This window comes from Malania oleifera, chromosome 6 (assembly GCF_029873635.1).
Source record: "Malania oleifera isolate guangnan ecotype guangnan chromosome 6, ASM2987363v1, whole genome shotgun sequence".
Taxonomy (NCBI): Eukaryota; Viridiplantae; Streptophyta; class Magnoliopsida; order Santalales; family Ximeniaceae; genus Malania; species Malania oleifera.
Window position 1 is genome coordinate 50,121,453 of NC_080422.1, and position 14,645 is coordinate 50,136,097.

The window sequence follows — 14,645 nt, forward strand, 5'->3', positions numbered from 1 at the left end:
TACTGGTCAAGTAAGATTTGCAGCAAGTAGTTCAAAGATCATAGACATAAAGAACAAGTGATTAATGCTTCAATATAAGAGATTAAAGACTCAATATCGGCATGCAATTTTTCAAAATAAACTACCCAACTAATCAGGAGAATGCAAATCTCTGACAGCCAATCATGATAGCAAGAAAACCGAAGAATGATTGAAGCTCAAATCAAACCTGAAGCTCAATAAATCAAAGAATTGCAGTAATTCTAAAGATATATCCCTCCCTCAAATCAAATTCATAAAGCAGATATGAGACCCCCGGAAGAAGCAGCCTATCAAATCTGGCTTGCTATGGCTGTATCAGCTATCTCACAGAGATCTTCACAACAACCTAAAATCAGAAGATCAAATCAGCTCATAACCAAGAGAGGGAAGGAGGAATGCAATCAAAGCCTTTGACACTGACTGGAGACTGGAGAGCTCATTGGGAAGAGCAAGGAAAGACAAAAAGAAAGCGGTTCAGCCTAATAAGCAAAAGTAGTTCCATCTGAAGCACTTGACTCCGAAGTAGAAATTACGATTTTTAACTTTTACTTATTGTGTTAATTAAGTGGAAAAATAAATAAACATTCATGATATATAAGTACTTATTTGATACAATCCAGACAACACATATTTTTCTCACAATTGCTTATTAAAGTGAAAATGAATATAAGAACTTCTGTTGGTGTTCCCAAACAAGCTTTAACAATAACACTTTCCAGATAAGCTTCAAATATACATGGATTAGCATCAAAGGGTACAAAATTGATGAACAGTACTGGAAGCGCATCTGTATTTGAAGCAAACTCTCATAAAATAGACACATTGAACATTTAAAATTCAAGCACCATGTAAAATAGATTGAAACAAAATGAAGAGAGCACGGGAAGAAGAAAGAGCATTACAGAAAAGCAGAGGAAGGCGATATGGTGCTGAAGGAGCTTCAAGAATTCATCTCATTTTCACACCTTGAGTACACCATGATCAAAATAAATAGGGAGAGGGAACAACAGAATTACAGCATCTCGAGCAAATAGAACTGACCAAGCAAAATTGATAACAGAAAAGGAATAATATGAACAGAAAAATAGATTTGTTCAAGCCATTCACGTGGGGTCCCTTCCTTCAAATTTCTGGTGTGAGCTAGGGAGTTGAGCTGGACTCTGAGCTGGAGCTGAGGTCTGGGCATCCTCAATTCGTAACAGCCCCCCGCAAAATGGAGAGTAGATGTTTTCTACTCCTATCTTGGACAGGTGAGAATAAAACAGGGAAGAGCCTATCGGTTTGGTGAACATATCTGCCATTTACAAGCTGTTGCTGACATGTTGAGTAATCATACTGCCATCTTGAATTTTTTTGCGAATAAGATGACAATCTAGCTCAATGTGCTTTGTGCGTTCTTGGAATACTGGGTTTGCAGCAATGTGTAAGGTAGTTGTTGAATTTGCAGGTGTGGAGCCGCCGACAGCCGCACCAACCCAGCCACCACCTTTGACACTGAAGACCGGCGGCCACCTACGTTGCAGATTTTGTTGAAATCTGCAGCCACCCTCTTTGAACTCTTCGCTCCTTCTTGTATATATATACGTGTGTGTGTGGAGAGCTTTGTGTGAGTGCAGTGGAGTTATGCAGCAGTGTAGCTGTGAGAGGCAGAGGTAAGCTGTGAGCTGCGTGAGTATTGTGTGTATTGCAGTGTGCAAAGTGCAGAGAGTAGAGAGCAGAGAGGTGTGATAGTGAGATAGAGTTGAGCAGTGGCTCCTCTTTGTATTTATTCTCCAGTTTATAGTGCAGTGGTGTGTGCTCCCATGGACGTAGGTCAGTTTGGACCGAACCACGTAAATCCAGTGTTCCATTGTTGATGTGCTTGAATTTTTCTTCGTGTGTGATTATTGCTCTAGGTTTTATTTCCCAACAATTGGTATCAGAGCTTGGTTGGAGTAAAATCGCCAGATCGAGAAAAATTCTGGATTTTGACCTTCTGTCCAGTAGCTCGAAATTTGATTTTGAGGCTACCATCGAGCTCCTCTCGACGAGACGAAGCTAACACAGGTAACCGGAGCTCGAACAGAGCTTGGAAGACCCAGCACGTGCCACCACGCGTTGAGCCGGAGAAAGACGCCTCCGCACGCACCGATAACGCGCCAGTGCCTGCCCGTCACGCGCCACACGCACACCCACGCATCTTCCTTGCCCGGATAGACTCAGCCCGACCCGTTTGGAACTTGACCCGATCCGGAGACACAGTCATAACGGGTTGACTTGTAACCCGCTCTGCGAGAACCGGATCTGATCCGCAGCAGAGACCCGCTTCGTCAGCGCTCCTTGTCAGCGCCACATGGCACCAAGTAAGCGGGTGAGTCAGTGCTGTGTCAGCGCCACGTTAGCAGGGGACCAGTGACACGGCATCGCGCACGTCAGCGGTAGAGTCAGCCGCCATGCCAGCCCCAGACCCACGCCATGTCAGTGCCACATCATCAAGTGGGCTCAGTGCCATGTCAGTAGTGGCCCCATAGTGCCACGTCAGCAGTGGGCCCACGTGCCACGTTAGCAGGGTTGACCAATTTTGACTAGGTTTGACCGAAAGTTTGAATTGGTTTTTCGAAGCCATTTCGGGTTTGTTTTTCGAGCAACTTAAGCCATTTCTAGGGTTTTCGGCCGTTCCGGATCCAATTGTGCTATCCGATTAAGCTAATTCCATCTCTAGATCAGAAAATCAAGATGTCGAACGAAAAGAACTCTCACATCGAGATGTTTGACGGCACGAACTTCGGTTTCTGGAAAATGCAGATCGAGGACTTCTTATTTGGTAAGGAGTTGCACTTACCACTGATGGAGAAGCCAGAATCCATAAAGGAGAGTGAGTGGGAGTTGCTTGACCGAAAAGCCCTCGGAGCCATCAGAATGACGTTGTCGAAACCTGTGGCATTCAACATCAAGCACTTGACAACCACCAAGTCCTTTATGGATGCGCTATCTAACATGTACGAGCAGCCATCAGCCGCGAACAAGGTACATCTCATGAAAAAACTGTTTACAATGAGCATGTGTGCAGGTGAAAGTTTCAAAAGGCATTTGAATAATTTCAACGAGCTGTCAGATCAACTCGCCTCGGTCGGGATTACATTTGACAGTGAAATCCGTGCCCTTCTAATTCTCAGTCAGCTACCTGAGAGTTGGAAAGGTATTGTCACTGCGATTAGTAGCTCTGTAGGAAAATTGAAGCTGAAATACGATGAGGTTATCAGCATGATTTTGATAGAGGAGATCAGAATGCAGTCGAACAATGCCTCCACTTCAAGTTCAGCTTTGACTATGGAAAGTCGAGCAAAGGGAAGCAGGCATGGACGATCTAACAATCGTGGCAGATCCAGGACCAGGAGGTCCAAATCCAGAGATCCTAGAGGCACTCAGGACACAGGTTCCCAGAGCACCAAAGTTATTGAGTGCTGGAACTGTGGAAAAACTGGTCATTACAAGAACCAGTGCAGAAGTCAGAAGAAAGATACGAGGGCAAAGACAGAAGCAAATATTGCTTTCGAGAATGATGATTTGTTGATCTGCTCTTTGGAGAGCAAAAAGGAGTCTTGGGTGTTAGACTCTGGAGCTTCATTCCATGCCACTTGCAGCAGAGATTGCCTAGAGGAGTATACATCAGGTAATTTTGGTAAAGTATATTTGGGCAATGATCAACCTTGCGACATTGTCGGTAAAGGGACAGTGAAGATCAAAATAAATGGGTCAGTATGGAAACTGAGAGGTGTAAGACATATTCCAAACCTGAGGAAGAATTTGATCTCAGTCGGTCAATTGGCAAATGAAGGTTATAACACATCTTTCATTGGTGATGAATGGAAGATTTCGAAGGGTGCATTAACAATTGCTCGAGGTAAGAAAAGTGGTACTCTTTATGTAACTCCTGATACATGTATGTCTATTACAGTTGCTACAGGAAATGATGATAGCAACCTATGGCATCAACGACTCAGACACCTGAGTGAGAAGGGACTTAGGGTGATGCACTCAAAGTGATTTACAGTCAGTGAAGATCGACACATGTGAGGATTGCATATTTGGAAAATAGAATAGTGTCAGTTTCCAGAAAAACCTCAGTACCCCGAAGAGGGAGAGACTTGAGCTAGTCCATTCAGATGTATGGGGACCAACAACCATTTCGTCTACAGGAGGAAAGCATTACTTCATCATGTTTATCGATGATCATTCACGGAAGGTATGGGTTTACTTCCTGAAGTATAAATCTGATGTTTTTGATGCTTTTAAAAATTGGAAAGCGATGGTAGAAAATGAAACTGGTTTGAAAATCAAAAGGCTGAGAATTGATAACGGTGGAGAGTATGTTGACACCGAGTTCAAGAAATTCTGCTATGAGCATGGTATCAGAATTTAAAGGACTATGCCAGGTACGCCTCAACACAACGGCGTAGTGAAGTGGATGAACAGAACGTTGACAGAAAAAGCCAGAAGCATGCGTATGCAGTCAGGCTTGTCAAAGATGTTTTGGGCACATGCAGTCAACACAATAGCTTATTTGATTAATAGAAGACCTTTAGTACCATTGGACTATTGCCTACCAGAAGAAGTTTGGAGTAACAAAGAGGTAAGACTTTCACATTTGAAAGTTTTTGGTTGTGTTGCATATGTACATATCAATGATCATGTCAGGGATAAGCTGGATCCGAAATCTCGGAAATGCACTTTCATCGGTTATGGTGGAGATGAATTTGGATACCGCATTTGGGATGATGAAAACAAAAAGGTGATCAGAAGCAGAGATGTGATTTTTGATGAAAAGGTGATGTACAAAGATAGGCACACAGCTGAATCCATCGAACCAGTTCAGAGAGAACCAACCTGTGTAGATATGGATGATGTCCTAGAGTGTGTCGGGACACAACAGCAAAATGCCAAGAATCCTTAGGTGGAGGAACCAGTGGAGCAGATCGTCGCATCACCGTCTCCTACTCCAGCTTCGGAGCTTAGGAGATCTACTCGGCCCCATATACCAAACAAAAGGTATATAGATTATTTACTTCTTACAGATGGAGGAGAGCCCGAATGCTATGATGAAGCATGTCAGGTAGGAGATGCGAGCAAGTGGGAGCTTGCAATGAAGGACGAGATGAAGTCTCTCACCTCCAATAGAATGTGGAAACTAGCTGAGTTGCTCAAAGGTAAGAAGGCCCTTCACAACAAGTGGGTGTACAGAATCAAAGAGGAGCATGACGGCTCCAGGAGATACAAGGCTCAGTTGGTAGTTAAAGGCTTCGAGCAGAAGGAAGGAATTGACTACACCGATATTTTTGCACCAGTTGTGAAGTTGACAACCATCAGATCTGTTCTGAGTATTGTTGCCTCAGAGGGTTTACATCTTGAGCAATTAGATGTAAAGATGACGTTTCTTCATGGTGAACTTGATGAAGAAATCTACATGCATCAACCAGAAGGATTCTTAGAGAAAGGTAAAGAGAATTTGGTGTGCAGGTTAAAGAAGAGCTTGTACGGTCTAAAACAAGCTCCCAGACAATGGTACAGAAAATTTGACGGCTCTATGCACAAGAATGATTTTCTAAAGTGTAATGCCAACCACTGTTGCTACTTCAAGAGGTATCGATGTAACTATATCATTCTATTGTTATATGTGGATGACATGTTGATCGTAGGACCAGATATAGAAGAGATTAGGAAATTGAAGCAGCAATTTTCAATGGAATTTGACATGAAGGACTTAGGCTCAGCGAAGCAGATACTTGGGATGCGAATCTCCAGAGATAAGCGATAGGGAACATTGCAACTATCTCAGTCGGAGTACATTGGCCGTATTCTACAGAGGTTTAACATGAGCAATGCCAAAGCAGTAAATACACCTTTGGCAGGACACTTTCGCCTCTCCAAGGATCAGGTTCCCTAGATTGATGAAGAGAAGGACTTCATGGCTAAGGTATCTTACGCCTCAGCCATTGGAAGTCTTATGTACGCTATGGTTTGTACCAGACTGGATATTGGCCAAGCAGTAGGAGCAGTTAATAGATTCATGTCTAATCCAGGAAAGACTCACTGGGAAGCAGTGAAGTGGATCTTAAGGTACCTCAGAGGCACTACTGATAAGTGCTTATGTTTCGGCAAAGGAGACTTGAAAGTCAAAGGATATGTAGATGTCGATTTTGCTGGTGAAATTGATCACCACAGGAGCACCACCGGATATGTATTCATTGTTGGCACAACAGCTGTTAGTTGGATGTCGCAGATACAAAAGATTGTAGCCCTATCCACTACAGAAGCTGAGTACGTAGTAGTGACAGAAGCCAACAAAGAGATGATTTGGCTTTAGGGTTTGTTGACAGAGCTTGGGTTAAAGCAGGAGAGGAATGTTTTGTACAGCGACAGTCAGAGTGCGAAACATCTGGCAAAGAACTCTAGATTTCAGTCCAGAACCAAACATATCGGATTGCATTATCACTTCATCAGATCTCTATTAGAGGATTGAGTACTGACACTTGAAAAGATTTAAGGTAGCAGAAATCTAGCTGACATGTTGACAAAGGTGGTAACTACAGAGAAACTGAAGTTATGCTCAACTTCAGTTGGTCTTCATGATTGAAGATAGACATGAGCACGACATTTGCATATACAATGGTTGAGATGCTGTCTCCACCTCCAAGTGGGAGATTGTTGAATTTGCAGGTGTGAAGCCACCGACAGCCGCACCAACCCAGCCACCACCTTTGACATTAAAGACCGGTGGCCACCTATGCTGCAGATTTTGTTGAATCTGCAGCCACCCTCTTTGAACTCGTCGCTCCCTCTTGTATATATATATACGTGTGTGTGTGTGGAGAGCTTTGTGTGAGTGTAGTGGAGTTGTGCAGTAGTGTAGCTGTGAGAGGCAGAGGTAAGCTGTGAGCTGCGTGAGTATTGTGTGTATTGTAGTGTGCAGAGTGCAGAGAGCAGGGAGCAGAGAGGTGTGATAGTGAGATAGAGTTGATCAGTGGCTCCTCCTTGTATTTATTCTCTAGTTTATAGTGCAGTGGTGTGTGCTCCCGTGGACGTAGGTCAGTTTGGACCGAACCACGTAAATCCGGTGTTCCATTGTGGATGTGCTTGAATTTTTCTTCATGTGTGATTATTGCTCCAGGTTTTATTTCCCAATAGTAGCCTGAAGAGAGTGGCAGGTTGAGGATAAGGGACTTGGAGATCATTAAAAAGGTAACGGATCCAAGTCAATTCCCAGCATACCATTGCCATGGCTCTGTACTCAGCCTCTGTAGAAAACTTGGAGATGGTGTTTTGCTTTTTGGACCTCCAAGAGATCAAAGAAGAACCAAGGAAAACACAGTAGCCAATTATGGACTTTCGGCTATCAGGACACGAACCCCAATCACTGTCACTATAAGCCTTCAACTGTAGACTGAAATCTGATGGATAGAAGGGTCCTCGACTAGGTGCCTTCTTGATATATCTAAGAATCTTGTGTGCTGCATTTAGATGAGGGACTCATGGAGTTTCCATGAATTGGCTGAGAGGTTGGACATAATAAGAGAGGTTTGCTCGAGTGATGGTCTGGTACATTAATCGACTAATGAGTCTTTTGTAAATGGTCTGATCCCCAATAGGTTCTCCCTCATCTCTTGACAACTTGAGATTTTGATCCAAGGGGATTTTAGCAGGTGTATACCCAATGGATCCTGTTGGAATTGGTGTGATCCCAAGAAGGGGGAGAAGGGGGGGGGGGAATAGGGTTTTAAAATATTTTTTGCTAATTTAAATAATTACGCCAATTCACCATAGTTCATATCTCATTCAATATTGAAAACGTGTACGTACAATGATTAAGTTATCAGTGTGTGCATACATACACGTGTGCTACATATCCCATTTAAATTAGTTCTGTGTGCATGCAAGATGGTTATAACAAAACATGAATAAACATACACATACTGAAATTAAAGTGTGGAAAGTAAATGAGATAGGGAGAGAGTGACACACGATATTTGTTATTGAGATTCGGTCAAACCAGCCTACGTCCCCACCTTGGGCATACCCCTCAAGGATTCCACTAACCCTGCTCACTTAAACGGGCGGAGAAGAAGCCTTTTACATCCTCTCCATACGGGGCGAGGAAAACCGCAGTTCAATTTTTGGGTTAAACTGAACCGGTTTCACTTACGGGGCTGAGACTCCCCAGTTCAATTAATGGGCTAAACCCAACGAATTTGAATAAAAATATTTTTGTACATATAATAATGCTTCTAAAATACAAGCAGAAATGTACACAATAAAGTTCAAAATACATGCACTCTAATATGATATGAAATATGCTCAGTAGAGTAAGGGTGCTTAAATATATTTAAACCCTAATAAAAAATTTTCTCCAAAAAGATATTTTAATAATAATAATATATGAGAACCTAGGGTTTTGCTCTTTCAATAATTTTTGCACAAATAATATATATGAATATATATAAATGAGAAATATGTTCTAAGATTTTTGCGAATAAAAGTATTTGGAGAATCTAGGATTTTAAATCCAAGAAAATGTTTGTGTAATAAATAATTTCTCCTGAAAAATATTTATCATGAAAATAATCGGGAGAAACCCAAACCATATTCTCAAAAAATGATTTTCAAAAATAAATAGTATGCGAGAGTATAGCATGTGAATACAAAAATTATTGCCCAAAACAAATTTACTCTCTCACAAAATGATTTTGAAATGAATGAATAGAAAGAGTGCTGGAGAGTTTAGTTTGAAAATCTTTTCCCCAAAGAAAAGATTTTTGTAATAGAAATGATTTGGGGGAACTTTGATTAACAAGGGATTAGAGAGAATTTAGAGTCAATCAAAGTTACTAATCTGAGTTATGGAGGGGGTATTTATAGATTTTTTTAGAAAATCTGACCGTTAGGGACATATTAGTCAATTTAGAAGAGGTTTAAGTGAGGTTAATAAAATTTAACAGTTTTTTTTAACCTCGGTAAAATTCGCCAACTCGAGAGCATTGGTCGACTGAACTTAAGGTTCGGTTGACCGAGTGGCTAAGTTCGGTCGACCAGGAGTATTTTGAATTAGAAGGATGGTTGACCGTACTTAAGGGTTTTGCAAAGGCGATTTTCCAAATATGCGCGGTTCGATCGACTAGGTCATTTTGAACTTGGAGGTTCGCTCGACTGAGCGGTTGGAAATTCTCACATGGGGGTTCGGTCGACCAAGGCGTTGCTTTACATTTCTAGTCGGTCAACCGAAAGGTTAACTTATTATCCCGGTGGAGGTTCAGTCAACCAGGGCGTTACTATATGTTTCTGGTTGGTCGACTGAGAGGTCAATTTGTTGACCCAGTGAGAGTTCGGTCAACCGAAGATCTCAGTGTAATTGAGTTCGGTTGACCGAACATGTCATCCTTGGGCATTTCGGTTTTTTCCCTTTATTAAATTGTCTCTAATTATATGATGTTTATTTTCAAGACCATAGGGAACATTTTTATGCAATATTTAGGGTCCTAACGTGAGTCTAAGGCTTTTGAGAAATAACCCTAAAAATTGGGCGTCGGTTGATCGAAGGGTGCTCTAAGGTCATTCAGTTCCCTATGGTTAAACTATGGCCAACTGAGCATATAATCCATATCATGCAGATGCATGCATTATTAAAGACCAAATATAAAAAATAAATGCAATACAATTACAAAACAAATGTCTTCTTCTTTGTTCTTCTATATTTCGTGGAAAACACCAGTTGATGTGAGCTTTCTAGCTTCCATCTTCCTCTTTTGTGTGTGCATTCTGAATTGTAAACTTGTTCAAAACACTAGGCACACACATAAGATATATGTGCTTTGTCAACATCAAAATAGGGATCGAACTCAAAATGTCAACAATCTCCCTCTTTTGATGATGACAAATACCTAAAAGCAAAATGGGTACAACCTGAAAATGCTCCCCCTAAGAATATGCATAGTGTAAAAATAAAGAGTAAAGCTCAGGCATATTCACAAAAGAAGGCATTACAAGAAATTATGCATTTAAATTTTTACGTTAAAGCACAAGCTTAGATATTTGCCCTTAAAATTTTCCCTTACGACCATTATCATTTTACTAAAAAATATTCTCTCTCTTTTATCATCAGCAAAAATGCTAAGTTAACAAGATAAATTTTTAATCACTTAGAAACAAACTTAGCAAAGAGAACTCCCCATTTTAAAATATATATATATATATATATATATATATATATATATTTCCTATAAATACTCCATCTTTTTGGCATAAGATTTGGGCATAGAAAATCATTCTTATATTTTCTTGAAAAAATATGGAAATAAAGCACACAACGGTATAACTGGTCAATAAGAGATTGAAAGGCACATGACAAACAAGATCAGACCAGGATTATCCACAAACCATGGCAATTTAAACATATCATAAAACCCGTGAAAGATTTGAGTTCAACACACACGACATATGATAACAAATGTAGGTTTGAGCGTAAAAGCGGTCTAACAAGTTCATATGCATTTTATATATGATCCATGAACCAGCTATACAACACCCCTTAAAAAAATTTATAAACAACGTAATTTCATGACATAAAATTTTAATACAATACAAGCACAGTCATGAAAACATTCAATCGCAAAGCAAGAAAACATGATATGTTCTATGCAAGTTCATTTCTTGCAAATAAATAAATGTATATATGTATATAAGTATAAATATATATATGTATAAAAATATATCCCCTTAAAGTTTTTGATAAATACTGGGGGCTCATGCTTGTTGAAAAAGAAACTTTAATTTAAACTTAAGCAAGCATTATTTTTCTAGTTTATCATTTAAGCACAAATCACAGAGTATCAGAAAAATGCAACCATATAAATCCAAATATATTAAATAAATTTAAAATAAGGATCATATGGCAAAACCTAAGACACACGTGGCTAAGAAGTATATTTTAAATCAAAATTTTCAATAAAATCATTTCGTTTAAGCATAAGCCACAATGAATTCAACAACAGATCTAAGCCAAAAATTTGGTGAGCATAACAATATAGAAATTTAGCCCAAGATGCTCCCCCCTATAAATTTGAGTTCGTGCTTAGATCCTTTTAACTACTTATACTGATAAAAAAAAAAAAGTTAAGCATTTAAGCAATATAAGTACTATTTTTCATTTATAAACTAATTTTACTGGTATAGGTTAAATCGTTTGGTTTCCACTAGTAAAATATCCCTAAACACACGTGCTAAAAATCAAATACTAAGTCATGCATGGTGTTCATGTGTACCCGGAGCAATCCATATCAAAGATATTCAGTAGAAATATGATATGATATGATGTTCAAGGTATTTAGAAAGGCTTCAGACTCAAAAAGTGGAAACAATGAAAAATATGAGTCCATGGGTCAGGTGATTCAAATCCTTTTTCAAGGATGGGGCTTAAACTCCCTAGTATAGTCTCGCACACACGAGTGCATTTACGCTCAAGGATAAATTTCATTCAAGCACATTCATCACATGTTCATCCTTCTAAATATTACTCAGCATGCAAGAGATGATAGGCATTAAGTTCATTTTTCTTAACAATAGGGCTTAAACTCCCCTGTATATTTGCGTGCACACATACTTACATTATGGTTCAAGGATGGTAGACAATAAAGGAAACTCATCAAATATTCGTCCTTTTCAAGGGATTTCAATATGTTGCAAATATTAGACATTTAGCACATACAAGCATGACTTATTGCATTTCAATTTAATTACACAGTAACCAATCAAGGTTATACTTAGGGGTAATGCAATAGGGGTTTAATAAGGACGACACAACTCAAAATTCACAATGAGTGTGTGTGAAATGAAAAATTCACCCTAAGTCATGCAATTGTTCATAGTTTATGGACTATCATCAAAACATGTGACGATTAATTACAAGGATGATGCTTTACCATTTGGGTCCAGAATGAAAGTGTATAACCCAAGAATTGGACCAAATGGTGTCCATGAACTAGTCTCTCCTAGGATAACATAATGTGTTCATGTCTTCAATTTATATAGCGGTTTGAATTTTACATGTACTACCTATTCAGTTATCTAGCATCGTAGGAAACAAATATGAAGATTGTGCATGTTTTTTAGTTTAGCATATATCATTTAAAAAATTCAACATGCACCAACAGACAGTTCGGCATGCACCTATAACTAAGGATGGAAATTAATATTCTTTTATGATTCACTCATCCTTTCAAAAATATTTTAGCATGCATTAAATTATCTATCCTAATACATGGTTTCACTTATAGGAAAAATTTTATCAAAATTTTGGCAGCATTTCATCTGTAAATTGAACATTTTCCCATTTTCCCATGTATCTAAAACTTGATAGATTCACGCAATCAATTTATAATTCAGTTCAAGCATGCGATAACTTATATCCACTACCAGTATGCAATTCACATCACTACATCTGCCATACAGGAGGCATTCAATACAGGCATGCGTTTGGTAGTTCAATCAATATATCAAATAAAATATAAACTATCGACACAAAGATATAATCATTAGGCAACTAATGGATAGTGACATTCAACTCAAAGAAGATCAAATTTTAAAAAATATTCTTCCATAAAAAAATATATTCATTTAGTAGAGATAGATATTTGCATTCAGATCAACAACAAATGATCCAAAAAGTATAAGCTCATTACAATAAAATGCATATTGGATGAATTTTCTAAAAATTGTTGCTCCCCTTGCAATTATGCAGCCAAAGAGTTATATGTTCAATTAATATTATTTGGCATAACTGATGTTTTAATATGGGGATAGACTTATGAGTTTCTTAAATTTGTTTTATCATTTGAAAATGATTTATCATTTAAGCTCAATGTTGAGTTTAGGAAAATAAATTATATAGAAAATTAATTTGCTAAACCCACAAATTATGCTATATTCAAGATATTCTACATCAGCATATATATAACATTAAGAATCTTCTAGCAATTAAAACCTTTTGTCCATTCAAGGAGGATAGCCAATATCTTCACATGTTCACCAATCAAAATGTTATGTACATATTAAGCTAAGATTGGATATAATCACTAAAACTCAGTATTGGCTAGATTTTGTTAGGGTTCTTAGTATGGTAATAGTGTTTACTAAGATTTAGAATATTAAGCACAAATACTATTTAAGCATTCAAAGCATAGTAACCCCTATTTACAACAATTTCTAAAAATCTTATGAGTATTAATAAAATTTTATTCTTAAGTGCACCTCATAAGTTGGTATGCAATCACAAATAAATTTACATGATTCAAATAATATTTTACACAATATAAGCATCATGAATCATGGCATGAAGTATACAATAAATTAGAGGGATGATAAATACATACCTTTCTAATTTACTCATTCTTAAACGTTTGAGCTCGGAGTGGTGACTTTTTCTCTCTCAATTTTTCAAAATCCTTATGATTCCCAAAATCCTTAACACATAGAAAGATATAAACTTGCAAAAGCATTAGTGACTAAGGCATAGAAAAAGTATGCAACACAGATGATATGCATTGAAACACATGTCATGCAAATTTAATTCATTTTGAAGTTTTGGGAAATTATGCATTTTTAAAATCATTTTTCAATGGGATATGATAACATTCACAAATACTTTCCAAATCCTCCAATCAATTGATTTAAAAAAATCATTTTCAAATTTCAAACCGTAAAATCTACACAGTAAAACCACGGGAGGATTTGCAAAGACTTGACCCTCAAAGTAGGGATACACCGAAATATGAGCCATTACAATTTTTATGCAAATAGCGATTAAGCTTATCGCAACTTGGCTTTGATACCAATTGTTGGAATTGGTGTGATCCCAAGAGGGGGGTGAATTAGGTTTTAAAATATTTTTCGCTAATTTAAACAATTACGGCGATTCACCACAGTTCATATCTCATTCAATATTGAAAACGTGTATGTACAACGATTAAGTTATCAGTGTGTGCGTACATACACGTGTGCTACATATCTCATTTAAATTAGTTCTGTGTACATGCAAGATGGTTATAAAAAAACATGAACAAGCATACACATACTGAAATTAAATTATGGAAAGTAAATGAGATTGGGAGAGAGTGACACACGATATTTGTTATCGAGGTTTAGCCAAACCAGCTTATGTCCCTGCCTTGCGCATACCCGCCAAGATTCCACTAACCTTGCTCACTTGAACGGGGGGAGCAGGAGCATTTTACATCCTCTCCTTACAGGGTGAGGAAAACCCCAGTTCAATTTTCGGGTTGAACTGAACCGGTCTCACTTACGAGGCTGAGACTCCTCTGTTCAATTTTTGGGTTGAACCGAACCGGTCTCACTTATGGGGCTGAGACTCCCCAGTTCAATTAACGAACTAAACCCAACTAGTTTCAATAAAAAACATTTTTGTACATATAATAATGCTTCTAAAATACAAGCAGACATGTGCACAATAAATCTCAAAATACATGCACTCTAATATGATATGAAATATGCTCAGTAGAGTAAGGGTGCTTAAATATATTTAAACCCTAATCAAAAGTTTTTTCCAAAAAGATATTTCAATAATAATATAGCAGAACCTA